Source organism: Topomyia yanbarensis, chromosome 1 (assembly GCF_030247195.1).
Source record: "Topomyia yanbarensis strain Yona2022 chromosome 1, ASM3024719v1, whole genome shotgun sequence".
NCBI classification, from domain to species: Eukaryota; Metazoa; Arthropoda; class Insecta; order Diptera; family Culicidae; genus Topomyia; species Topomyia yanbarensis.
Genome location: NC_080670.1, coordinates 170,280,023 through 170,307,797, shown reverse-complemented (window position 1 = coordinate 170,307,797; position 27,775 = coordinate 170,280,023). Strand labels below are relative to the sequence as shown.

The following is a 27,775-nucleotide window of genomic DNA, read 5'->3' as shown; positions in this document are numbered from 1 at the left end:
CATTAGTACCGGGGAAGTTTAAGTCTATTTCTGAAGACTTCAGACTTAGCTTTATGTTCCACGGAATGCAAATGCATCATATTTCAAATTATTTATTATGATTTTGAATGAATGGATTGTCGGGAAGATACTTCTGAAATTCCATTGTAGAACTGTAATCGGATCAGCGACTCCGTTGGATGCATTAGCTATCGAAGGATACGATCGCTGCAAGGAGGGGCTATTTAGCAGTTAACTTATTGCAAAATGCTCCCACTATATGGAAAAAAGTTATCATAAGGCTTTTAAGAGGATCAGTAACGTTGAAAGTTGTAAAAATCAAGTCTTCGATGTCAGAAAATTTCATCAGTCCTGTACTAGACTGGGTATCTGTGTGCACAGGTTAAGGTTTTTGATATCCCTGGAAGAACAGAGCATTCCTTCTTGGAATCCAAATTTCCAAATCCAGGAGCTGTGCTGGCTTCGGTTTTGAAGCAGCACTTACTATAATTTGATTTGATGATGACGCAACCGCAGAGGGGCCCTTACGAGGCAGTCTAGGGGAGGAAAACTTTCGCCTCTACCTTGACTTAGAGAGTCGGGTTGGAGAAGGTTGACCTACTAAAAACTCCGCCCAAGTACTCCTGAGTGGACTTCGGAGGAGGGTTGTGTTTATGCATTTACAACTCTCAATTCCTAGCTGTTGCTGCTAATACACTGATTCCCTTCCCGCTTGTAACTGTACTGTGCGCATTGTATGTGCGAGTCAGATGCCGCACGTTCGCTGTAATCCGATGGAGAAAGAAACCTGATGGCAATCCGACGGTACCTCGTTACGCCGCTTGGTGCCAGCATTTCCATTCGCAGGGACCCTGCTACTTTTCTACTATGTCCGATGTTTTCCTAGCTATCCCCTCATCCACGGGCAAATGGATAGGATGTAGAGGGCAGTTTGATGATTCTGGGTGGGGCGTGACTTCCGTTACACTGATGCCCCCACTATCCGAAACCAATACTTCGTCTCACTCCATTCATCTAGTCTCCGGCGATGGACTTAGATTACATCCACGGAGAGTTCCCCGGCGAGTCTGCTTTGACCAGTCTCCTTGCATTTCGTGTATTCTTCCGCATGTGGCATTCCACATCCTCAGACAGAGTGATGGAGATGGGGATCATCCTGGCAATGACACATACCGCCTCCATCGGTATCGTCATGTACGCATTCGCCTGTCCCGCTTTAAGTTCAGTGCAGCAGTCCGTGCCGGAACGCCATACTTCAGTATTGAGGTTGAGATACCCGCCAGGAGATGTCTATTGCTGCGTCTTGCTCCTCCGATGTTCGGCACGATGCATGCCACTGCGTTATTTGTCCTCGCTGCTTTCTCAAGTAAATAGTCGACGTGGGTATTGAAATGTATACGATCGTTGACCATCTACCCGGAGGATTAAGGGCACGCATGGATGGACCCTGACGAAAACTCGATTCACAACGAGCGACGAAGTCCATAAGTGTGTTGGCCGGATACAGCCGACCGCTGATATACAAGATCCTTGCACTCCTTATGAAAGCTGAGAGCGTAAGGCCGCTTACAGAGTAGCAGCGAGAAGCTGAGCAGGAACTGGAGCTGACATTAGAATGCGAGATGCGAGGAACCTGCTTGCTGCATTTCAAATGGAGCATGTCAGAGTAAACGCAGGCAGTCGGCGCAGATCCGCTCGGCTTTCACTCTGACATCACCCATTTGGTTTGCAGCATCTCGCATTCTAATGTCAGTTCCAGCGCCAGCTCAGTTTCTCGGCGCCACTCTGTAAGCACCCTAAGCCGGGATGAAGCCATCCGAAGGTTTTTGCGTGCCCGAAGGTGCAGTATGCGTTGTAGCGAAAGACAATGTGCCGAATTCGCCAACAGTTCGCTGTAAAATGCCTGACGGCCAAAAAGTGTTTGGTCAACATGGACATCGTTATGAGGAAGCGGAAGTCGAGACCGGTCGTCTCGGAAGCGTAAGCAGCCACCTAGAAACTGTGGCTGTAGATGGTCATCAAGGATGTTTTTGCTGCGAAGCGCATCGTGGTTGTTATCATGCACGACGACACGTACCGGATGCTCAACGGCAAGGATTGGATCATTCAGGTTCCCCAGGAAGGAGGGAGCTGAGTAGCCACGTAAGGTACATCTCCCGCAGGAAGTTCTCAAGGAAGGTCCTCTTGTGACTGACTCCTCTGTGACACCCTCAGTGGGGAGGCACGAATCTCCCAAATAAAATACTACGCTGCTGAACATCCGTAAGGACTATGATCGATACAAAATAATAATGAAAACCAGTGATAAAAACTAATCATTCATTTTTCATGTTCAGATGGCATTACTTTTGGGTTGACTACCACGAATCGCTATAAATTATTTCGCAACTTTTTGAAAACAAATCAAAAGTAAAAATGCTCTAACATGACTCAGTCTCCTCGCCCAGAAAAATCTCCAACTAACCCCTGCCTTTCTGTAGACGCAAATCCAGTTGAGTCCGCCCGTGCTTTAGAAATAACAACAAAAGTATGCTATCAGAAGCCTTTTAGTGAACTGCCTTGCAATTTGTCTACTTTTAGCGCAGATATTAAATTATAACTAATATTCAAATTAGGCGCTTCTGAAACGGTTGGTATATAAAGGATTAAAATCCATCTAGTAATTTTCGGGAGATCCCGAAGAGTGGCCCATATTCTACAGCAGCTACTTAGATTCAAACACTGAATTCACACCGGTAGAAAATGTCATTCGACTGAGAGAATGTCTCAAGGGTCCGGCACGCGATGCGGTGGTGACGAAGCTGATGTTCCCACATGCAGTTACGTCGATAATAGAAACCCTTTGAAGGTTGTACGGACGGCCGGAGTTGCTCGTGAAGAATCTTCTGGGAAAAGTCCGGCGCCTGGAGACACCGAAGCCGGAACGATTGGACAGTCTTATCAATTTCGGCATGGCAGTTCAACAGCTGTGCGACCATCTCGAAGCCGCGAACCTTCGGAGCCATCTGGCAAATCCGACATTGCTAGAAGAACTCGTGGATAAGTTGCCGGCAGCGATTAAGCTCGGTTGGGTTCGGCACAAGCGAGCGTTCAAAGATCTGTCGCTAAAGCAGTTTGGTGAGTTTATGGACAGGCTGGTGGTAGATGCTAGAGAGGTGACCATTCTCGTGCATCCGAAGAACGAAAGTGTCCAAACAGAACGATCCAGACAGAACCAAAGGACTCATATAATATAATATCCCCTGACTTCAAACAAATGAGTCTTGATGCGCGTTGGAGAGCAATAGACGAAAACAGACTTTGCACCGTGCGACTGTGATGAAAGCTGACTGCAAGGCTCATCAGCTATCAACGGCGATTATTTTATTCCGTGTTGTACCGATCACGTTGTTCAATGGTTGGAAAAGTATTGACACCTTTGCCTTCCTTGATGAAGGTTCCTTTCACACTTTGATCGATGCAAGTGTAACGCGCAGCCTCGGAGTCGTGGGGGTCTCAGAGCCACTGAAGTTGACGTGGACTTTGAACGTGGTCCGCAAAGAGTGTTCGTCGGAGCGGGTAGACTTGATAATTTCCGCTAGAGGGGGACTGGAACGGTACAAACTCGTGGCGGCGCGCACAGTTGGCGCATTGAACCTACCGAAACAAAGCTTGCGGTTAAACGAACTGACCAAGCAGTTCAAGCACCTCAAGGACGTCCCCGTGGTGCCATTTGAGAACGCTGAACCAAAAGTGCTTATCGGTTTACGGAACCTTGATCTGTTTGCCCCGATCGAGAGCCGAGTAGGTCGACCAGGGAAACCAATTGCAGTGAAGAGTGCCCTCGGCTGGACAATTTATGGACCATGCGGATGCAATAAGGACCAGGACTCATTTATAGGATTCCACGGACATATATCCAACGCAGAACAAGAGCTGAAAGAGATGATCTGGCAACAATTTATCCTAGAAGACACCGGGATCGCACCTATTACACTACCGGAGTCGGCGGAAAATTCACGAGCGAGACAAATCTTAGAAAAAACCACGATTCGAGAGAATGGAAGATTTGTAAGCGGACTATTATGGAAGAGTGACGAGATATGCTTCCCAGACAGTCTACCGATGGCGACAAAAAGACTAAAGAATATTGAGCGTAAACTGGCCAAGGATCCCGAACTAAGACAAAACGTACACAAACAAATTCGCGAGTATATTGAGAACAGCTACGCACACAAAGCGACGCAGGAGGAGCTGGGTACAGCCATTCCCACCCGTGTATGGTATCTGCCGCTAAACGTAGTGGCGCACCCTAGAAAACCACACAAAACGAGGCTCGTATGGGATGCGGCTGCGAAAGTAGACGGCGTGTCGCTGAATTCTCAACTGTTGAAAGGGCCAGATCTACTTGTGTTGCTACCGGGAGAAATCTGCAAATTTCGCGATAGGCGCATCGGGTTTGGAGGCGACATCGAAAAGATGTTTCATCAAATCCGGATTAAGCCCAAAGATACTCATTCTCAACGATTCCTGTTCCGCTTCGATGAGAGTCAAACACCAGATGTCTATATTATGGACGTTGCAACATTCGGTGCCTCTTGCTCGCCATGTTCGGCGCAGCACGTGATGCATAGAAATGCGTACGAAAGCAGAGAGGAATTTCCCGAAGCGGTTGCAGCCATTAAAGAGAAAACGTATATGGATGACTACTTCGACAGTGCAGACACGCCAGAAGAAGCATCGAACCGAGCACAGCAAGTGAAACTGATCCATTCACGAGGAGGATTGAACATGCGGAATTGGATCATCAGCAGTGACGAGGTCCTGCAACACCTAAAAGGGCCATCCCAGCTTTCTATCGATTGCAACGAGGAAGAGAAAGGACAACGGGTTCTTGGAATAGCGTGGGACTCGAGAAAAGATATTTTTGTATTCTCAACAAGCTGGCACGGTGAGCTGGCTCCGTACGTGCTAGAAGACAAGCGGCCAACGAAACGGATCGCTCTGCGCATTATCATGAGCCTCTTTGATCCCCTAGGGTTGCTCGCACCCTTCCTGATTCATGGGCGGATGTTGATTCAAGATCTCTGGTGGCTCAACTTGGGTTGGGACACCGAAATAGCCAACAGAGAGTACGAAAAGTGGCGACAATGGGTTCACTTGCTTCCCGGCATCAGTAGCCTAGAGATCCCGCGCTGATATTTCGGAAACGCTCATTCCAACCTCTACGAGTCGCTACAGCTGCACGTTTTCAATGACGCTAGCGAATTGGGATACGGGTGTGCCGCGTACTTCCGCGTCTTGATAAACCGAGAAGTACGAGTAGCCCTAGTTATGGCTAGAAGCAAAGTGGCCCCGCTTAAGTACCAATCCATTCCACGGATGGAGTGGAAAGGATTTCCAATCGAAGTCGTTAAGGCTACTGAATGTCAATGCAAGCTTTTACAACGCACGACTTCGGTCGAAATCGTCGCGCTGCGTCAGCAAGAGTACTTAAAGGCTGAACAATATCTATGACGAATAGCGCAGAGGGATTTCTATCCGGACGAAACTAGGATCCTGCTAAACAACCGAGACGAACCGCAATTAGGCAAATGGGTGAATCTTGAAAAAACTAGCCCATTGTACAGACTGTCCCCCTTCGTCGATCAGTTCTGTGTTATCAGAGTTGAATGCCGGACGGCCAATGCAAGTTACGCGACATTCGATGCCCGGTTTCCAGTAATACTACCAAAAAGTCACATAATCACCACATTGCCGGTTCGGCCACGCTAATCGTGAGACGGTAGTCAACGAGGTCCGCCAGCGATTTTACATTCCTCACTTGCGAGCGACGGTGGGCAAGGTCATGAGAGAATGTCAGCGCTGTAAGATTACAAAGTGTCAGCCACAGTACCCGCGAATGGCACCTCTTCCCGAAGAACGTTTGACACCATTTGTCAGGCCGTTTTGTTATGTGGGTGTGGACTACCTAGGACCACTTGACGTGTCGCGAAATTTTGATCGAAGTTCATTTATTATTAATATTATAAATTTTCACCCACTGGGTATACCGCATTTCACCCTTCACGGGGATAGTGAAGGATTTTGAGTAATCCGCATATATTTGATGAGCACTTTAATTTCACAATCTTAGGTTAGGAATAATTAAACGCACATTTTGTAGTCAGGTTCAGACGAATTAGTAGAGTGCCTACGATAATGATTAGAGGGCTCATCTTCAGCCAATAGGAGTTTGAAGATCGTCCTAGAAGAAGTCGTGGAAGTACAAAACCTCAATTGAACTACATTGGCTGAAAGCTAGAAGGTAGGAAAAACAAATGTTACCCGTTTCGTAGCAAATCCTTTCAACCTTAATCTGCGCTCTAAGATCATTGAAATTTACCTGTGAAAAACTTACTTCTAGAACGAAACTATTTCGCTGTCAATTCATCACAATTTATAAAAGGATAGACGGATAGTTTTCGGACATTTTGATACGAAGGGAATACTTAATGTGAGTAAACACGAAGCCTTTATACCCCTTATACATACGATTAAAAAATAAATTATTTTCAGCTTTGAGCTACTGTACTAAAAGTCAAGTTGCTTCAAGGAGCTTCTGCGTGTCCGACCCCAAAACACAATAGCATAAGGGTTTGTGAATTGTGCTGAAGTCCCAACGGTTGCAGGTTCGAATCCTGTCTCTGGGGCGATTTTTTTTCCACATAATTGCTTTAGTTTAACCCATCATTTCGATCTGTTAAATACCACCAAAAAGTAAGGAGTGAAGGTACGAATGTGAGTCCCACACAGTACCAATAAACTACACGCACGAGTGATTGCAAAACCTATCTATGAAAGGAAAACCAAAAATATTTTTTTAATTGAAGATCTATTGCTATTTCAATATCAAACGATTCAGCTTCACTGACATTGAAATTAGACTCTACTCTGCTGTCTGACAAAACCAACATAAACAACCGCGAATCTCTAACCCAGACACATGACCGCGGCTGGGCGGCTCGTCAATGTTTTCCAAACACTTTTCCGCGAATGTTACGACAAGGACAACGGTCAAGTTACGTCCTCTCTCTCTCTCTGTCTCGTTGCTTGTAGTCACGAAACTATCATTAATCTACTGCAAGAGCAGTTTGGCGAACTAGGGGTTCCGGTGCCTCTCAGAGCTCTGTGTTCTGTTTGATGCGGGTTACCCTTTCACGTCGCGAGTACGAGCTCGCCGCTTCCATTTTGATGGATGGTCCGATAGGCAACGACTAACCACAATTCGACCGCTCTCTTTTGGTGAGTTGAACAGGACTAATTAATTGAAAATTCACTAATGAAATATTATTCTCACTGAACTGAAACGGTGCGGGGGCCATCAATTCCGAAAATAAAAACGGAACCCACAAGGTCATTATTTTGAGGGATCCATTTCAACCTTCGTCTAATTGAACAATATAGCTGGTATTACAGTTAGAGTGTATGTAGAAGCGAGAGAGATAGCTTATCCAAACAAAGACTCCATTTGGGGAACGTGCTTCCGCCGTGTCATGTTTTTGTTTTTGGACGCAGGAAAATCCTTTGGCAAATCTTCCAACCCATAACCGCACGGGATAGATCGTTAGGTAGGTAGGTACATGGAAAGTACACACCCTGAGGAAAGGGAGGACTGCGTGGCGTGTTGGCACTTATCGGGCGCCACCCAGTCCGAACGGGGAAAACCAAACGTCGTGCTGCTGCTGCTGGTCGCGCCCAGAAAACGCATTATTGTATGCAAATATGTACTCTTTGTAAAATTATTTGCACTGCTAAGTGACGCGACCGGAGAGCCGACCTCGCTTTGTTCCGTCGGTGTAATAAAACGTTCTTGATTGCTCAACAAAACGGAAAGCATCCGCATCATGATGGCAAAGGTTAACGGTAGAGATGATAGCGTTCGGTGCTCGACATTGGCCAAATCGGACGAGAGTGTATTTTTGTCCAAAGTGCGATTCGGGTGTTACCTAGACCTAATATTTGCATGTGGAAAATGAAGAAATGGATACTTTTGTTTTCGAAGGATGGAAGTTGTTTGTACGTCCTGAATGGTTGATAGCCGAAAGGTTTATTTTTTGCAATGTTTATTCAAGTTGAGATATGTTTGACAACGAACGCCGTTTGTTTGGGTATTCAATAATTTGCAATAATTGCAATAATTTTTGGTGTTGATCATATCCGTAGCCGGGAATTTGCTTCGACTGGGGCTGAAATAATTCAATGGACAATATGACTTCAGTTGGCCAACCAAATGCAAAGTGAAATCACAGACAAACAGACGTAACAGATTGAAGAGAATTCTAAAAAATCTTCGCCCATGGTATACTAGCGACATCTGTTGAACAAATTGCACCTCTATAATCAAAATAAATAAAATAAACTAGCACTTGTCAGCACGGTTTCTTCCCCGGTAGATCGGTTGAGACGAACCTGGTCTCTTTCACGTCCTTCTGCAATGTCCAAACAACTGCAGGTGGACACGATCTACACAGATTTTAAGGCTGCGTTTAACACTGTTAACTATAAGATACTTAACGAAACCTGACAAACTGGGATGCACTGCCCGATTCTGCCGTTGGCTTCGATCATACCTTGTTCACCGTAAAGTCGTTGTTCAAATTGGTGACAATGTATGTGAATCCTTTTCCAACCATTCTGGAGTTCCTTAAGGTAGAGAACAAACGTCTACCTTCACCATTCAACTTGTTTAAAAATCCCTAAAGTTTTCGAAGGTAGTTGAGATATCTTCACCAAGCGCGCTACTGTCGTTATGTTTTTTAGTGGCTGAGTTTGAATGAATTGACAGCGGTTATACTTCTAACTATAGACACTTTATACACAGACTCGCGAAGTGTCAAAAATTGAAGCCAAACGGGCATGAGGGTTTTGAGAGGGGAAGTACAACAGGAAACCCATGCAAAGCTCACCTAGTTCCGCGCAGTTCGTAAAGAACATGAACGCTAAACAGTTTGCAGAGAGGTATCCGGAAGCGACGGATGCGATTATAAGGCAGCACTACGCAGACGACTACTATGACAGCGTAGATACTGTTGACGAAGCGATCAAGCGAGCCAACGAGGTGAAGTTCATTCATTCGCAAGGAGTTTTCAACATACGAAACTGGGTCTCAAACTCGACAGATTTTCTGGAAGCGTTGGCTAAACGGACCGTGGAAACCGCCGTACATTTTAACCGTGATAAAGGTACCGACTATGAACGCGTTTTCGGCATCGTTTGAGAGCCGGTAGAGGTCCTCTTCTGCTTTGCTGTTGCTTCGAAAGCAGTTTTTTAGGGTTCTTCATGGAAAGAAACGTCCGACCAAGAGAATTGTACTGAGTATCGTGATGACATAGTTTGACCCAGCGGGATTCCTCACTCAAGTCACCATACTCGGGAAAATGCTAGTCCAAATATGTTAATGGACGTGCAATCATTCAAGTTGCCACGTAACGTAACGGTAATGCTCGGTCAGACGAAGTCAAAGACTTGACGCCAGTGAGACAGCGTACGGATATGTGGCATACTTTCGAGCGGTGGTTCGAGGTGAAGTCGTATGTGCATTGGTGATGAGTCGTGCCAAAGTGGCTCCTATAAAGCAATTGTCCATTCCTCGGTTGGAGCTCTTGGCCGCTGTTCTGGCTGCACGTCTTGCAAGAACGGTGCGAGAAAATCACAACATCGAGATTACGAAGCAGGTAATTTGGGTCGATGCGGCAACTGTTTTGTCTTGGATCCAATCGGTGCAGCGCAGGTACAAGCAATTTATCGGTTTTCGGATTGGCGAGATCTTAAGCACTACGAAACTTTCAGATTGGTGTTGGTTGCCGACAAGGTTCAACTTGGCGGACCAGATCGTGAAGTGGGGCAAGAATCCAGATATACGTTCCTGAAGTCCTTGGGTGCAGGGGCCTCAATTCATGCATCAAGATGAAGAAACGTGGCCGAAAAGAGCTCTGCCACTAGCGAATACGGTGGAAGAACTTCGGGTCCACCTGTTGTTGCACGACGTGATTGTCGCGGATGTCATCGTGAATGCCGAACGGTTTTCAAAATGGACTGTGCTCGTGAGAACAAAGGCGTGTGTCTACCGCTTCATTTCGAACTGCAGGAAGAAAATAGGTGGACTGCCGATTGAAGCGCTGAAGACAACAGATCACCAGCAGCGCATTCTGTTGTTAGATCAGAAGAAGCACATCGTTACAACATCGGTGCGTATTCCCCTGCAACAGGATGAGTACCTGAAGGCGGAGAGGAGTCTGCTGAGGATGGTGCAGGTCGATGAATACATCTACGAAGTAAAAATACTTCTGAGAAATCGAGATCGTACCGTCAGTGCTAGTAATCGAGAAGTCTAGTCCGTTGTTCAAGTTAACGGCTCTGATCGACGAATTTCTTCCGTTTGATCTAAGGTTTACGGTGATATTACCTGGTAATCACGCAATCACGAGATTGGTAGTCAAGCAGTACCACGAAAAGTTTGGGCTCAGATATCGAGAAACGGTAAGAAATGAGCTGAATCAGCATTTTTAATTTCCGGGAATCCACTAGGTGGTTCGAAAGGTGTCGTCATCGTGTATGTGGTGCAAGGTGACCAAAATTGTCCTCAATTTCCAAGGATGGCTCCACTTCCTGTACAACGGATCACTACGAATTTTCGCCCATTCAGTCACGTTGGGGTCGATTATCTGGGGCCTTTTGAAGTGGCCATCGGACGTCGTACGGAGAAGTGGTGGATTGCACTGTTTACGTGTTTTGTCACCCGCGCAGTGCATTTGGAGGTGGCACACGGGTTAACGACACAAGCGTGTCTAATGGCGATCCCTCGATTTAGCTGCCGTCGAGAACCGCCGGCTGAATTTTTCTCGGATAACGGAACGAATCTGCAAGGAGCTAGCAGGGAAATAGTGGAGACTATTCGCAGCATCGGCGAAGACTGCGCTGAGGAGAACACGACAGCCCGGACCAACTGGACATTCAACCCTCCCGCATTACCCCATATGGGAGGGATTTGGTTACGATTGGTTCGCTCAGTGAAGGAAGCGTTAGTGGCACTCGATGACGGAAGGCGGCTGACGGATGAAGTCCTTCAGACTGCCATCGTTGAAGCAGAGGACATGATTATCTTTCGTCCACTGACGTACGTGTCGCAGGAGTCTTTGGAAGCAGAGCCACTCACTCCGAACCATTTTCTTCGGGGAGTGTCACCTAACGAGCCGATTGCAGTACCGCCACCACCAGTGGTTCAGTGAATCGATACCTCTGAAAACAGGGGATTTGGTGTATGTCACTGAAAGTAAGAGCCGGAAATGCTGGATCAGTGGTGTAGTTGAGGAACCAATCATGTCTGGTGATGGGAGGATCCGCCAGGCATGGGTTCGAACCAGGACTGGAAGGTTTCAACGAGCGACAGTGAGACTAGCTGTGTTGGAAGTCGAGGGTAAATTTGGGCCGGATATGAATCCTGAACCAGGTTTACGGGTCGGGGAAAATGTTGGGCCCACTGTCTCACTGCCGCGAGAGTATGCAGGTGCGTTGACATCTTATCGAGATGAGCATTAATAATGTTGATAGGGCATGTAAACAGAGAAGGTGAGAAGAAATGAAGTGGGATGAAAAGGTGATAGCGATTGGAGTGAAATGTCAAGTAGAGGTATCATACAAAAAGGAGGCAAGATAGAAAGTTAGTAGAAAGTGTTTAAAGTTTCGAAACAGTTTAATTAAAGTGGATTGTGGACGGGTTTCTCAAGTGAACGAAGTTGCTTGGAGATAGAACGGCACAGGATTTTAATAGTGAAGGAAACTGTAAGTTGACACATATAAGATAACACAATATTGTAAATTAAATATATTAACAGATATCACTTTACGTGGCCGAAGAAAAACAAGGTTAGGAAAGGGAGATAAGTGCGAATAGTGACAACACGAGAATTAATCGTAAGTGACACATTAAAACCTAAAACTAGAAGTGCAATTAAAATGAATATCATGCGAACATTTGACCACAACATAACTACCGTATAGGTTCGTGACGTTGCGTTGTAAGGAGTAAAAGCGAAAGGGACGAATACAGATCAGTTGGTGACAAACAACAGAGATTAGATTAAAAATCAAGTAAGTGGCATAAAAGAGAGAACAAATTAAAACTTATGTTATCTAGCACATGCATTACAATATTTGTTTAGAGGCGAATGACCCTAAGGTTAAAACCTCTATAATAAAAAAGTATACTTGTAACGAGGAGGAAGAACGGCAAAGTAAAAGGGAAACAAACAATTGTAAGTTACAAATTAAAAGACAATATGTTAGTTTGTATGTACTGAATCATAATTAAATTGGATTCCAGCTTTGATGCTGAACATAAGACTGATTTCAAAGCGTTTGTTTTACTGTTAGTTCCAAACAGGGAGATTCCATGATGCCAGTTTACATTCATGATTGCCAGTTTTACTGTATTTCTCTCTGCAAGTCTGTGTATTGACCATTGTATGATATGCCTTAACCTCACAAATTTTACAAGTGCTGGTCCTGTTGTTTTCAGTTTGGACTTAACAAATTTGGATTCCATTAAAATAAGCTTTGTGCTAATAATTAATTCCTAACAAATTTTATCGCAAAACTATTTACCGATTCAGAGAACAGTAGAAGTAATTGATAAACAAATGATTAGTTCACTTATTAGATCTTTCATATACATTTTCCCACAATAGAGAAAGGCACATTTTAATTGTAAGGCGTTCTAGAGAACATTTATACTTCTAAAAACATTGTTCCCAATATATTATATATGCTTCCCAATATATCATTTAGAAAATACGAATAATCTCTTAGTTCAAAATGTAATCAACAGGACCACCACCTGTCACATTTAATGCATGACGTCACTGTGCAGTGACCAAAAAAGTGTCTGTACTTCTAAGCAGTCAAACTACAGACGTTTTATACACAGACTAGTGAAGTGTCAAAAAGTGCAGCCAAACGAGGATGCGGGTTTAGCGAGGGGAAGTACAACAGGAAGCCCATGCAAAGTAGGGTGTCCCAAAATGACATCATGTTAAAAAAGTCATCGGGCTCACTTCCTAAATGGAAGGTTAGGGTATTAAGACCACTTTCTTCTTCGGAGTGAGTTTGCTAAAACGCTTCCTACTGGTGGCGAATTTTGATTTTTTGAAAAATGGGCGGATTTTGGATGAAATTTCAAATTTATGCCTGTTTAAGTGGTCCTGAACTGTCTTAGATTTTTTTCAGCATTTTTTATTTTTCTGGAGATCCAAACGGAGAAGTTTGGATAGTTAGTTTGCACAAATTTTGAATTATAAGAACGGCAGAGCCATTAAAACTTAGTAAAAAGTGAAATTTTTGGTATTTTTCAGGATTTTTTCTTCAAAACTGGGTATCTACAAAATTTTAAAAGTATAGAAAACACTTTATATAGTTGAGCCGAATTCCGGGGGCGTAATTTTGCTGCAGAAACTGTATAGCTACGGCTAAATGGGTATGAGTTATTTAAGTTTTTGTTAGATAACCTTTGACATTTTAGCAATTTATCAAAAATAATGCTGTTCTAAAAAGTAAATCAGTTTAAATGTGCTTTGACCACACATTGTTTTTCGAAAAATAGAAGGAAAATGATGAAAAATGACGTTTTCTGTACGTCTTTAGTATGCCAGGACGAGGTTTAATGAGCATCTGATGATTTTTTTGTAATTTAAATTATAAAAATAATGATAAATTTGCTAATGACGCCAAATCTCTAATTATTTTTTGAAGAGTTAATTATCCATAATTACTTCTAGGATGCATCTTCAACAAAATAATTGTGTCAGAAGATGCGCTGTATTCTGTTGTAAAACTTTTTCGAGGATATTTGCCCCAAATTTGACTATTTTGGAATTATGTGATCTAAAATATCATCATAAATATCAGTTTTTCAACACTCACCTCACTCTTCTGAATTTTTCTCCACTTTAAAGTTCCTAACATGAAAGTAAGATTTTATATACAAAATGTAAATACACCAATCAATTCAGCCTTCAAATATACTCCATAACTTGCTATTAGATCGACATATTTGTTAAATTGTAGTGACTTTCAAACCTGCTAGGTGGCTATTAGTATACAAAATAATTTAAAAAAAAAATCGTCGAATGCTCATAAAAACCGATTCTGATGTACTAGAGACAAGATAAAAACGCCATTTTTTCATCATTTTCCTTCTATTTTCCGAAAAATAATATGCAGACTAAGCCCACTTAAGTTGTTTTATTTTGTAGAACAGTGTTATTTTTGATGAATATCATAAAATGTCAAAAGGTTATTTAACAAAAACTTAAATAGGTTATACCCCATTGGCCGCAGCTATACACTTTCTTCAGCAAAGTTACGCCCCTGTATTCGGCTCAACTATATAAAGTGTTTTCTATAATTTTAAAATTTTGTAGATACTCAGTTTTGAAGAAAAAGTACTGAAAAACACCAAAACTAAGTTTTAATGGCTCTGCCGCTCTTATAATTCAAAATTTGTACAAACTAACTATCCAAACTTCTCCATTAAGACCTTCAGAAAATAAAAATAAAATGCTGAAAAAAATCTAAGGTCGTTCAGGAGCACTTCAAGGGGCATGCATTTGAAATTTTACCCAAAATCAGCCTATTTTTCAAAAAATCAATATTCGCCATCAGTAGGGAGCATTTTAGCAAATTCACTCCGAAGAAGAAAGTGGTCCTAATACCCTAACTTTTCATTTAAGAAGTGAGCCCGATGACTTTTTTAACATGATGTCATTTTGGGACACACTAATGCAAAGCTTATGGGAGCTTCCGTGATGCCAGTTTACATTCATGGTTGCTAGTTTTACTGTTTTTCTCTCCGCTAGTCTATTATATAAAGTGTCTGTAAGTCAAACCATTCCGGAACCGATTAGAACTTCCCCAGTGAGAAAATTTTCTGGCAGAGACCGCTCTGCTAGATTTCTGTAAGTCTTGGTTTGGCAGCCCTGTCAGATTTCTGCGCGTATCCTGTCGGGTTAGTTGAGCTAGGGAGAACTCGGTTTCGCTCGCGTTTTCTGGCAAATTTTGACAGGAACCGAGCTAAACCTTGGCATAACTCGGACATAAACTGTGCAAAGATCCTGGCAATTCCTACCTGGTAGAATTTAGCACGAATCGAGCAAACCATCTGACAAAGATATGGCAGGAAGCGTTCAGAGATCTTGGTGGTACATTTCTAACTCGATTCTGGATAAAAGTGAGCAGCATCGGTTGATGTAACCGCATCTGTCAGAAACGGTTGTTGCATTTGAGCGAATTCTTTGCCAGAATTCTCGCACAAATCGCGCAAAATGCTCGCAGAAACTCTGCCAGCATCAATTTCGCTTTGCTAAACTTTTGCTAACTTTCTGCTTGCCACGCTGACCGGGTCTGAGTGGATTCCAGCTAAAATGCATCAACCGATTGACTCGGCATCGGTCGTTTTCTTTGAGCCGGATTCCATACTGAATCCGTTCAGGATTTCGAACCGGTTCCGGATTGGGTTTGACGGATAGTTGGGATACATTGGTGTGGTGACGCTAGTGCTTTAACATATTATCATTCAATAGTAATACCAATACCCAAAATTTTATTACCATATTTGTTCGATCATGGATATCTGTTCTCTGTGCTACAGACTAATAAACGTAACACTATGAGGGAATTCCCTCAAAAAATATTGATCCGAAAAAATTTCCAGAACACTTGCTCCACCTTTTATTCACGGTCCCAAACACTCATTTACTGGTAGGTTACCCCTCAGGTTTGGGAACAATTTTTCACTGGTGATCTCTCCCCCATATGCTTGTTCATATGTCAGTGGCGCCATAATTTCAAATGTGGCCACAGTCCCAACTACAAATATATTTAAAATGACCATTAAAGCGGGTGAAGATTTGTTTTTGAGTGTTATGTCTGTTAGTCTGTGGTATAATGCCGTAGTTACATTTGGTCTACAAAGTAAAGAATTGGAATGGATGTAATGCCTTTTTTGCATTGGGAACTTGTTTTGGGTGTATCAAAAAGACCTTACATCATGAATAAATATTGATCGCAACCATCGTTGCCAGATTATTTTAACATTCTTTTCGCTATTGCTAAAAATAATTATACCTCAAAGATCGCACCTAAACCAAGAATTCAGAAAGCTGGATTTAAAAGCTAAGTTTTATATTTATTTTTGTTTTGTTTAACAATATACCACAGAGAACAGACGTCCATCTACAGCATTCAACTTGTGTAAAATCTCTAACGGTGCCAAAGGTAATTGGGATATCCAAACTAGGTGCGCTGCTGTCGTCATGTTTTGTTGTGGCTGAGTTCGACAGAATTGACAGCGGTTATACCTCTACCCAGTCAAACTAGTCCGGAACCGGTTCGGACTTCCAGCATGAATTCCACCTCAAATGCATGAACCGATATAGTCGGAATCGGTTGTTTTCTTTGAGCAAGATTCCATACTGAATCCAATCGGGATTTCGAACCGGTTCCGGAATGGATTTGACGGATAGTTGGGATAGGTAGGTGTGGCGGCACTAGTGTTTATCGTATATTAATTCAAATGTTTACACACGTTTTTTAAACATTTTTGTTCGATCATGGATGTCTGTTCTCTGTGAATATACGTAGCTATATCGTCATTCAAGAATTTTATTCAATTTGCAAACATTGATAAGCACGAAAAGAATCCAGTAGCACTGTTTTATAACCCCTTTGTAAATATTTTGAACGCTTTTGATTGACAATTCGACCGATCAGGGACTAGACTAAATATTGCGATTAGGACGCGATTGTCTTCTCATGTCTTATTAAGCGATTTAAGGTCGTTAGCCGAATCCTGGGATCTGAAACCATTGTCGAAAATACCGATTGTATCAAACAGCTGTATATATTATCGTAGACAATCATGTAAAAGTTATCCAGAAGTTTTGGGGGTTGTTAGATTTAGAATGATCAGCTCTATCGCTGGATATAAGAAAAGGCGAATTATGTTATTCATTTTACGACCCAATTATGCCAATTGAGCCAATTTATTCCGATCATCGCTTGACTGCTCGGTTAGACATGTTTGAAACTTACCCACCGATCCAGGCTTCCCGCTTCCGATGAAACTTTGATTAAGTCGATAGATTATTCCTTTGCTCAAGTGGTAAATAACCCCAGTTTCAGCTAGTTCGGCAGCATCAGTTGAGCAGCGGCCAGCACTGGCAAGTCTAATCGAAAATTCCCTTTTCACCGAGGCAGATTGAAGTGGTTTTCCAGTCTACGAGACCCCGACCGGGTAGCCCGCAGAAACCTCAACCCATTAGTTTTTCATCATCCTCATTGGCGGGGTTGCTGTGTGCAGTGTAGCAGCACCTTTGCCCCGACTCTTCCGTTCTGTTCTGTTTTTTTTTTATTTTTCACTCGCACGAATGAAGCAGGCGGAGAAGTCAAGAGCCATGTTTCCATGGCGTAAAATGCAACCAATATTTGTAGAATTTATTTTGCCACTCTTCGGTCGGGTACTCGAACGCTCAACTCGACTACTGGCACGCCCTCTCACCTCTTGCCTCGCTTCTTCGTCCAGGTAGTGGAGGGGGGGGCTGGTTTCGGACTAATAAAATTCCATTTATTTTAATGGCCGTGCTTGGTGTTGCTCGCTCCCTTTCCGGGATGCTGCCGTCGAATCTTTGCCCCGCTCCCGCCATGGTAGACTGCGGTTCGAAATGTATGGAGGAATCAGTTCTCAGGAAGAGAAAAAAAACACTATACGGATAGTGGCAAAGTGCAACTAGTTTTCTATTTATTAAGATACGTGATTCTCGAGTGCTTGTAAACAAAGTCATGAGTGTTTTGTTGGAGAATTGGCCTGCCTTCGTTGCTGGGTTGGTTGTTCCTTTCCGTTTCCAGCAAGTGTTGAACTCGGGAGCAGGATAGTTTCGAGTGGAAATTTGGAGCCAGAATTTTGAAGTTTCTAGACACTATGAATTTAATTGCTAAAATTTATAATCGAAATCATTTTTCTCAAGTCCGAGCAGAAATTTATTGATGATTTCACTTCAGTCGGAGAGCATCAATTTTATTATTTATTTATTTATTTATTTATTTATTTATTTATTTATTTATTTATTTATTTATTTATTTATTTATTTATTTATTTATTTATTTATTTATTTATTTATTTAAAGGTTTTAACCTACTGGGACGATTTTCAGTAATGTTGTTAATTTTTTGTTGTACAGGTATAGTTGAATCTGTCACACCTGCTCGAGTAGTCCCGCGTCCTTCAGAAAAGCTGGTAACACTTCTTCTCGTTGGCTAGGATTTCTCTAATGGAGAGCGGTAGTTTATGGTGCTGCCGGAGGTCACACCGAATTCTGGACAGTTCACTGGGAAATGTTCCACAGTGGCTCGGGTTCCACACGTAACGCATGTTGGTGGGAGGACACGCGATACGGTGTGGGCATGAGAAACCTTCCTATGTCCAACTCTGAACCGCGGCATTGCTCGTTGTTCTCTCCGATTGGTCCGGTCTGCCCAGCGGTCGGGCGAACCTATGACGCGCTGATGGTGTCCGGTGCTGCCGCGCCAATAACGTAGCAAGGCTTCGGTAATCCCTGACTTCAGCAGGCTTAAAATATCTGCGGCCCGGACAAGTCGGGTGAGACGTCGATGGGCGTATCTCTCGTTGGCCGCCAGGCGATCAGCTCTTTCATTGTCGTCGATACTGCAGTGAGCCCAACAAATTCTGGTGAGTGAGGCTACTCGGCCTCGGTAGCCTGGATGAAAGGGCGGCGGGATTTTCCCGAGTCTAGAACGGAGAGTCGGACAGTACAACAATTGGCTTATCTTCCGATTTCTGAACCAAAGCAAGCGCGATAGCGGACACTTCGGCAGAGAAAAAGAAAGTCGTTTCCCTATTCCGCTTACTCATATTCCGACTTCATCACCGTGGGTAATGTTTGGCCCTCGCCTCACTGCCGAAAGCGTCGGCCCTCAGCTATGTAGACAAGCTTGTTTCTAGATTGTGATCTCGTGCAGTCGTGCCAGGTGTAAACGGGCGCTTGGTGGCAGGACCACGTCTATATCTTCGCGATGGATATCGCTGACCGTCCCTAACAACAAGCAGTCCTCTCCGGCTGTCCACTCAAAAAATCCCAGTGCTCTTCAAGCGATGGTGAGTGCAGCCGCCCAACGAAGGGGTAGTATCCCGGCCTCCACGCAGGTCACTTCAGCAGGCGTGCTGGAACGTAGGCCAGAAGCAGCACAGATTGTCCCATGACATAAGGGGCTTGAAATGTTGATAATGCCATCCATATTACAGCTCTACCCCGTAAAACAACTTGCTGTGGATAAGCGCCTGGTCAATATTCAGTACGGTGCGACGATTTCAGTGCTTGTGCCTGTTGCTGTTAGGCGCAACCAGCTCCGACACTCGACTTTGATCCGTCGAAAGTGCGGCAGGAAGATAAGGCGACGGTCTATGGTTATCTCCAGAATCTTCGATTCCTTGCGGTAGGGAACAATCACCCCGTCCAGCAGGAACGGCCTCCCTGCTGCTATATGGATTGTACTGCAGCAGTGCGTAATCACGCTTTTAGTAGGTAACATGTTAAAGCCGACTGATGCCGCCCATCGGCTCACCGTAGTTACGGCGGCTTAAAGTTTACGACGAGTTTGTCCCCGAGCGCGACAAGCACAATGTCATCGGCGTACACGAAGACGTAGATCTCCGCCGGCAGACTGGCGAATAAAGAATTCATGGACACCAGGAACAGTGTGACGCCGAGGGCGGATCCTTGGGGACCCCGTTGACCTCCGAAACGGCGTCGTATTGGATATCCCCGATTCCCACACAAAAGCTGCGGTTAAACAGATAGTTGTTAAAGAAACGTAAACGTACTCCATGAAGCCACACGGTATTATAAGCCATCGCCATGTCGAGTATAGCTATATCTTACGCCCTAGATACGGATTGACGTACCACCTCTCCAAAACTGACGAGATAGGCACCCGTTCCTGCTCTACGTCGGAACGCGAACTGTCGTTGATCCAGTTTACGCTCCTTCAGTAGGTCCATCAGCCGTCTGTTGACTATTCGCTCAATCATCCTAGCGAGGTAAGGGAGCAGGCTGATTGGGCAGAAATCATCCGGATTTCTGTTCCCCAGCATCGCATTGGGATATGAATTACTAGAGCTTCCTTCCACAAGGCAGGTATCAGTTCACCACTCCAGATGTGGTTAAGACTGTCCAATATCGCCCGCTTGGCTATCGACGGGGGTTTATCGCAATAGGAGATAGCCAGCGTCGTCCAGTCCGGCAGACTTGCCATGTACCGAATCCAATGCCGCTCAAATTTCACTTCCGGTGAAAAGCCGGCTGTACACTTGCCCTGAATCGGGTTCAAAGCGAAGGGGTTACTCTTCGCCCTTTGCTTGATTTGTAGGAACGCAGATGGAAGGGTGTGCAGACAGGGAAGCGAAATGCCTACCTAGCTCGTTATCGAGTCGTGCATCCGTTAATGGTAATGGCGTGGCCACTGTGTCGCCGCTTTCCGCTGAGGGCATTAACTCTACGCCAGAGCTCTGATGTCGAGGAGTCTGGGGGAATACGTTCCAAAAATCTGGTCCAGCTGGTGATTTTTACCTCTTCTATGGCTTTCCTGGCCTCGTTTCTGGTCTTTCTGAAGTCATCCGCTCGCTAACTTCGGCGTAGGTCGTCGACAGAAGTCTTCCTAATTACCCGTAACGCAGTTCAACAAGCACGGCTGGCTATTCCGACCCCGGGGCACCACAAGTCCTCCGCCTGTCGTAGAGGGTTCCCACTTGCCATGGGGATGCAGGAAACGTCCACCCGATTTATGAAACCGGTGAGTTCGTCCGAGGTGTATGACTCGTCCCGATCTATTAAATCGTCGACGGTCTCCTCGTAGCGGGTTCATTCTGACCGATCGTAAAACCACCGTCTTCGGCGGGTTATTGAAGGTGGCGTCTGATTGTACGAAACCTGGGTTGGGAAGTGATCATTGTTGCATGTTTCGGCAAGGACAGTCCACCCTCAAGATCCTGCTAGCGTCCCCGAGCAGACAGAGACGTCGCTGGCGAATTTCGTCTGTCCGCAGAGAAAGGTCAAACCGCCATCATTGAGAACCACGTCATCGTTGTTTTCGACTACTTCGACGATGTCGTTTCCTGTTGTATGTACGTGAGCCCCACATGGTGTGGTGCCCGTTCACATCTCCCATGATGATGAATGTGGTCTCAACTAGCTCAATCAGCCTCTGAAGTTTGTTGCCCACATTCCGGGTACTGTCGGGAATATGAAGGGTTATAACGGTGCACTGGACTAAATATTCGATCCTCCTGGCGACAGCTATTAGCTCAGTATCCAAAGATATTGGTCGAGATGGCACATCGACCCGGACGGTCAGGTCACCGTCTGGTAGATGTTACCCACGGGCAGCGTCCCACGAATACCGGTGTCCAAACCATGATGCTGGGTTTGTCTGATCCCGGCTGTGCGTCTCCTGCAGCGCCAAGCAGTTGGGCTTCGTCTGGACAATGGTCCTTTGCAGGTCACCCAGGCATCCTCGCAGACCATTAGTGTTGCACTTGATGGCCAGTGTTTTTGATTTTATCGTCGAAGCAGTAGCGCGAAGGTACCCATAACTTCCGACGGCGTTGTTATGAATGTCTGTGTAAAATGTACGAGCAGCTGATAATTCCAGACTTAGTATAACATACTACAAGCTAACTGATTTTCAGATTTTTATTCGAGTTGGTGTGATATTCAGTGGGGGAACTGATACTCTTGACTTGGTAACAATTATTTGGCGCTGCTATTTGGGTGGTGGTCTGTTTGCTGGGTACTTCCAGGCTATAGACCTTTCCGCTAACTGTACCCGGGAGCGAAAGTTTGCCGGTAGGTGGATTTCGATTGGGGTTAAAAAGTGTGTTGTTACTTACCCCGGTGGTGCTCGGGCCTCCCACACCAGCAGTGGCCGGGGGTACATCGGTACAAGACGAAACGTCCCCTGTCTGGGCCGGCACGGGGAAGTGGATATCATGGTTCGTGATGGTGACAGATGTACTGAGATCAAGCTTGGGCGGCGTGATACTCTTATGGGATGGTACCGAGTGCCAAGAGCAACCAGGAACCGGACTAAACGCCGAACTCGTTGTTATTGGTAATAATCCTGGCTGAGAATTTTTCCCGGTGGCCCGCCGAATGCGGAACGATCGGGAGACTGCGACCGGTTCTCGCTGTCGTTGAACTGACTATTTGCTGTTCTCGTTTCAGGGGCCTGCTCTGGGAACCAGCAGGGTACGGGGAGTTTGGGGTCGCTGTGTTGGTGGGTTTTCTAGTTTCCGGTCAGATTGGACTGTGGAGGGTGCTTGTGAATCGGCAAGAAGAATGCAAATTGGGGTATTAATGATATTTCCTTGTGGGGGCTCCAATGGTCTTGTGTCGGCCGCAGCCGGGAATGCATCGGACGTGTGCGGAGCTTCCCCGTTCAGGGTCGACACAGGTAGGCATCGTTCTATATAACAGTCTAATTTTATGTTGTTTGTGGTCATTCAACTTAACATCCTGTTGTTGGTTCGGAGTTATTCGGAAATATCGAGGGACACTTGGAGCCCGGGGTATGGTAGTGCTTCGGTGTCCGAGATGTTACAAATTCCGACTTATGCAGGGCTGTTGTTGCGGGTGCTCGATCGGGTTATCTTTGTGTTTTTGGTGGAGTTGGCTCTGTGGTACTCAGGATCCTTGTACTGCCTTTATTAGCGTTTTTCCTCCTCCCCCTTTGCTCCAGTGTGTTGGTTAGTTCTACTCGTTACGTTACGTTACCTCATGTAGTTGTTGTTTGGGAATGTCGAGTTTGCGGATGACCTCCGTCAAGTGATTTTTCAGAGAGTATCTCGTCGTCCTGGTCGTTTTCCTTTGATAGATTGATCTTTCCGCCTTTAGTTTAGTGATGTCCTCTTTTAGTCTGGCGATAGTGCCGTCCTCCTAGTCTCCTTTTGCGGTCTCGCGTTTGTTCGGCGTAACTGTGTTCTCTGCGGTTTTGTGCGATTAGCGCTTTTGCTTCAGGAAATGAAATGCTTGTGAGGACTTTCAATTTAATGATGGCCTCTTCCTCTATATGGGGTACTTCTTTGATCTAGTTGGTAAATGGGTTGTCTCGGTCTGATGGGTACTTCTGACAGTTTAGGCATGTTTCTTGGTTGGAGCACGCCCTTGTACCGTGCCCGAAGTTTCCACAGCGGTAGCATAACACAGGGAAAGGGTAGTAGGGCTGGACACTACCAGGCCGAGATAGAAGCACTCGGGAAGGATTGAACCGTGAAACGATATCACCAATAAGGGGTACTGCTTAGAACCGCGTTATAAAACTTGGTGATCGAACGGACCCATACAACTTTTTGCCTTCTTAGCTCCTTTAAAAGTTCGTCATTGGCCATGTCTTTGGTGTCGATATCATTGATCACACCGTGGGTGATGTTGAGCGTAGCGTAAGAGACCACAGCAACCTTTTGACGTCGATTAACTCGATCGTGCGCAGCAGAGCGTAATACGCCCTTTCCGAGGTCGTTCTTAAAACATATCGGGCTCCTTGCCCTCCTTCGTGGCCGAAACCACCTTTGTCGGATTACATCCTAGTGCACCCTGTACCGAATTCAAAATCGTTAACAGGTTGGCGGTCAGTCGAGCATCGGACTCATCACTCGACGCTATAGCTGGCGTTAGCGCTAAACTCCTTCGGACCTAACACTCGCGGAGACAGGCCGGCGAAAACCGGGTACTATATTAACCGAGTGGCTAAGACCGAACAACGGGTGGTATAGCGGTGGCGCGGACCGAGCGGAGCTTTTGATGTCTAAACGCGGAGCTTCAGAACAAGCAACGGCTCCGAGTGATTAGACCTAACTGAGGGTGCACCGAAGTCGAGGACCTCTTCCACGTTCTCTGCTCGTTTTTGCTGGTTTCTCTTCTTTAGTATAGCACTTTCTCTAGCTGGTTTCTCTTCTCCTGCTTGTTCTTTATATCTCTCCTGAACTCGGCGTACAAAACACTGTCTGAGACTGAGACCGCTTGAGGAGTCCTTCTTCGGCGAATACTAGATTGGTTTTCGTAAGGTCCGATCAACGACGGATGATCCTAGACAAATTCCGGGAGTACAACTTGCAGATCCACCATCTGTTCATTGATTTTAAGGGGACGTACGACTCGAACTATCATCACAAGGTCACATATGCTCCTTGCTTTTGCTGACGATATTGATGTAATTGGAATCGATCGTACAGCAGTGGAAGAGGCCTTCATGCCTTTTAAGAGGGAGCCAGCGAAGATAGGCTTAGTCATCAACTCAGCCAGGACAAAGTACATGGTCGCAGGTAAAGAGAGAGGTAGGTCAAGTGGTGTTAGTTCCAAGGTAGTGCTTGATGGTGACGTGTTTGAAGTGGTCGTAGAATTCGTTTACTTGGTACACTTGTGACTTGCGACAACGATGTTTCCTGTGAGGTAAAAAGGCGTATTGCAGCTGCCAATAGGGCCTTTTACGGTCTACGTAACCAACTTAGGTCTCGCAATCTACAAACGCCAACAAAATTCGCCTTACACAAGACACTGATTCCCCACGCCGCTCTTTATGGACACGAAGCGTGGACGTTGAGGGAGGTAGATTGGAGAGAATTCGGAGTCTTCGACCGAAAAGTGCACATAGTTCGTCTTTAACATGTCAAAGTTATTCAAAAACCGATCTTTTTCTTCGCCTTACATCTTGTAACCAGGAATCCCCCACGAGTCACGATTGTCAAAGCAGTCCCAACCCTGTCCTAATTTGCGACAACACCCCGAACAAAGAGCGCACTGGTTTTAGCACGGAAAGTCATACACAATCAGGTTCGGGCCGTTCATCCTTATATATGCTCCTCATGTGAATCTACGGCTATCTAGTGTCTAGCTATAGCCAGCATTAGAAAGTGCACTGCCAACATGCCAACCAGCGACTGTACACATATATAAATAGCACCAGACCAGGCCGGGCCGGGGTGAGATTTAGCATCGCTTTTCTCTAATGGCACGTACCACCCATAATAAACATATTGTACGTCGCTGATGGTGGTGTTTGCGCTTGCCGGCGTTATTTGCTGCGCTTTTCCGCCCCCCCCCTGGGGGACCGGTGGAGGAAGTCATCTGAGCGAGAATGGGTGGAAAGGTGTGTTGTTCAAGCAATATGTTTCGAGTGGCTTAGTTCCGGGGCGGGGATTGACCAAATTTTAAGAATATCCGCTGCAGTCAAAGCAAGCGGTGGGAGCCGACGGGAAATGGCCGGATTGTTTTCTCCAGTTCCGGTGTAATGATACCGCAGGAGATAATTGAAATTAATGGTCCATGTCTTATCGCTCTCGCTTCGATACCGAGTTAGGACGAGGCAGCTTTTATTGTGTTTATTCACTACTCTATTTATCTTTTGGTTGAGGGCGGTTGCATTCTACTTTTGGCCAAACCAAACCCAATGGCCAATCGTGACGGGATTCAGTTGGTGTACGTGTACAAAACCATTGGGAAAGGTATTAATTTTGAACGAGGGCAGATTTTATATAAATCCTTATTTCGCTCGGTGTAATGCAATCGCTCGGATTGGTCGATACTCAACGGCTCGGAAGATATATTTACACTCGAACGCTAGCGCTGCGCTGGAGCGCCGTGGTAAGTTGCGTAGCATCGTTTTTAAGTTTGATAACTATCAGTACAGCTGCCCAGGGTCAGGTCAACCATGCACGAAATTTTCATTCCAGTCAATTGCTGTCGAAGCACATCGGGTGGGTTTACTTTGTAATTTGGTCACTATTGAACCATGTATTGGATGATTTCAGTATGATTGCAGTTAATTATGTTCCAACAACTTCAGTAAAATTTCAACTGCTTTTAAAAGTAGTACTTTTAAAACTTTTCAAATGTATCGATCTTTAATTCCTGCATCATTTTTTTCAGACGCTGCGTTCTATGACATCATCAAAGGATCTGAGCCATTGCCAATTCGAATGGAAATAACATCGCTACCGCACCCAGATCCGCGGTCCATCTATCCACGAGAACAGCATACGGTTGGAGATAAAAACAAATAGTATCCATCGCTTGTACCAACAACAGATAGTCGACCGGTTGCGATTAATCAAGCTATATACAGTACAGGAAAAATAATCCTTCATTTCGCTTTTGCTTTGCGACGTCTCATTATAACGGATTCTGTGGCCATTTCCAGTGCAGCTCATAATAACGAGGTCGTACTGTAAACTAGGCGTATGTGTGTATGAACAAACAAAATAAACGAGCAAACGTTTAAAAAACTTTATTAATTCATCTATTAGTGTAATTGTGCTATTTTCATATACGCAAATTACAATACAATTAAACAGAATTAAAATATTTGGTGACTTTCAACAACAGAGATGCCAGGTACTTTTTTTTAAATGTCTGCAATAATAATTTTAAAAGTCTTGGAAGACCAAAAATGTCAGGAAAGCTAGTGTAACCAAAAGCCTTTATATTCAAAAATCTGTAAATATCTGCAACCAAACAAACAAATCTGCAAATATCTGCGTCATCGAAAAAATCTGCAGCTTAAATTAAAAGTCTGCCAATTTGCAGACTTGTCTGCAAATCTGGCAGCTCTGTTATTCTCCTTTACTTCTGTCATTTTAACCCTACACCGAGCAAAGTTTACTTTGAATTTCCATAAAAACGTCTTATGACTTTCAGACATAAGGATTTTAAATGGATTTTATAAGTCTGTCTTATGATTTGGAGGGGAAATTTTCCAAATCCATCTCTTATTATTTTCACGAGACACTCTTATGAAATTTATTAAAATGTCCGAATGAACGCCATATGTGCCCCTTTTTGAAAATTGCTGACATTTATAAGCAGAAAACAAAGTAGTAATAATGATTTCCATAGAACAGTCTTATGAAATTCATCACAATGATCGAATGAATGCCACAAGTTTTTTTATGGTTATTATTGTGCATTTATATAACAAATAGAACATGGCTGATATTTCTCGAGCATTTTTAGTAGACAAAAAATCAACAGTAAAAACAGTAAAACAACCTTTAGATGATATTAGGTTTTACACCAACACACATAACCCCAAAATGAGCCGGATGAACTTCGTTTGACAATTTTCGGTGGTTTGTTCACATGGGAGTTACGTGAGTTTGAATGTAACAGATGGGCACCTGTTGCACTCGAACTCACGCAACTGACAAAGTAAACAAACCACCGAGAATTGTAAAACATGAGCGTAATTCATAATGAGTTCATTCGTGTTGTCATCTTGTAGAACTAAATTCGGGACAAATGAACCGCCAAGTGTAGATGCCTTCAGAAGATTGAAGAGAAAACTCCCATTAAATATTAAAATTTGTACATAATGAGCAACGCTTCATCAATATTTCCTGGGGAACTGGGCTTAGACAACTGGGAAACTGGACTTGACAACTGAATGATAATGATTCTTACTTCTCAAATGATTTTGATAATTATGAAATACGTGTCAGACACTAATTATATGCACAACTGATTTCATTTCAAAATATTGGATATCTTCTGTAAAAATCATAACCATGGAAACTAATTTAATGCTCACAGTGATTTATTGAATAATATAAAAAACAATTATTTTAAATTTTGTTGCAATTTGACTAAAATTCTTACTTCTTTTGTTTCAAACAGCGGTAACCAAAAAGTGCTGGCCT

At 44.3% G+C, this 27,775-nt stretch overlaps 1 protein-coding gene across 1 annotated transcript in view; it reads left to right on the top strand.

The window, feature by feature from the left end:
• LOC131681153 (uncharacterized) overlaps positions 1-26,349 on the top strand; it is a 1,013,105-nt gene extending 986,756 nt beyond the window's left edge. The window contains exon 6 of the transcript XR_009303879.1: positions 26,010-26,349. The gene's annotated coding sequence lies outside the window, so the exon portion shown is untranslated. The remainder of the gene's footprint in view (positions 1-26,009) is intronic.
• The last annotated feature ends 1,426 nt before the right edge of the window (positions 26,350-27,775 follow it).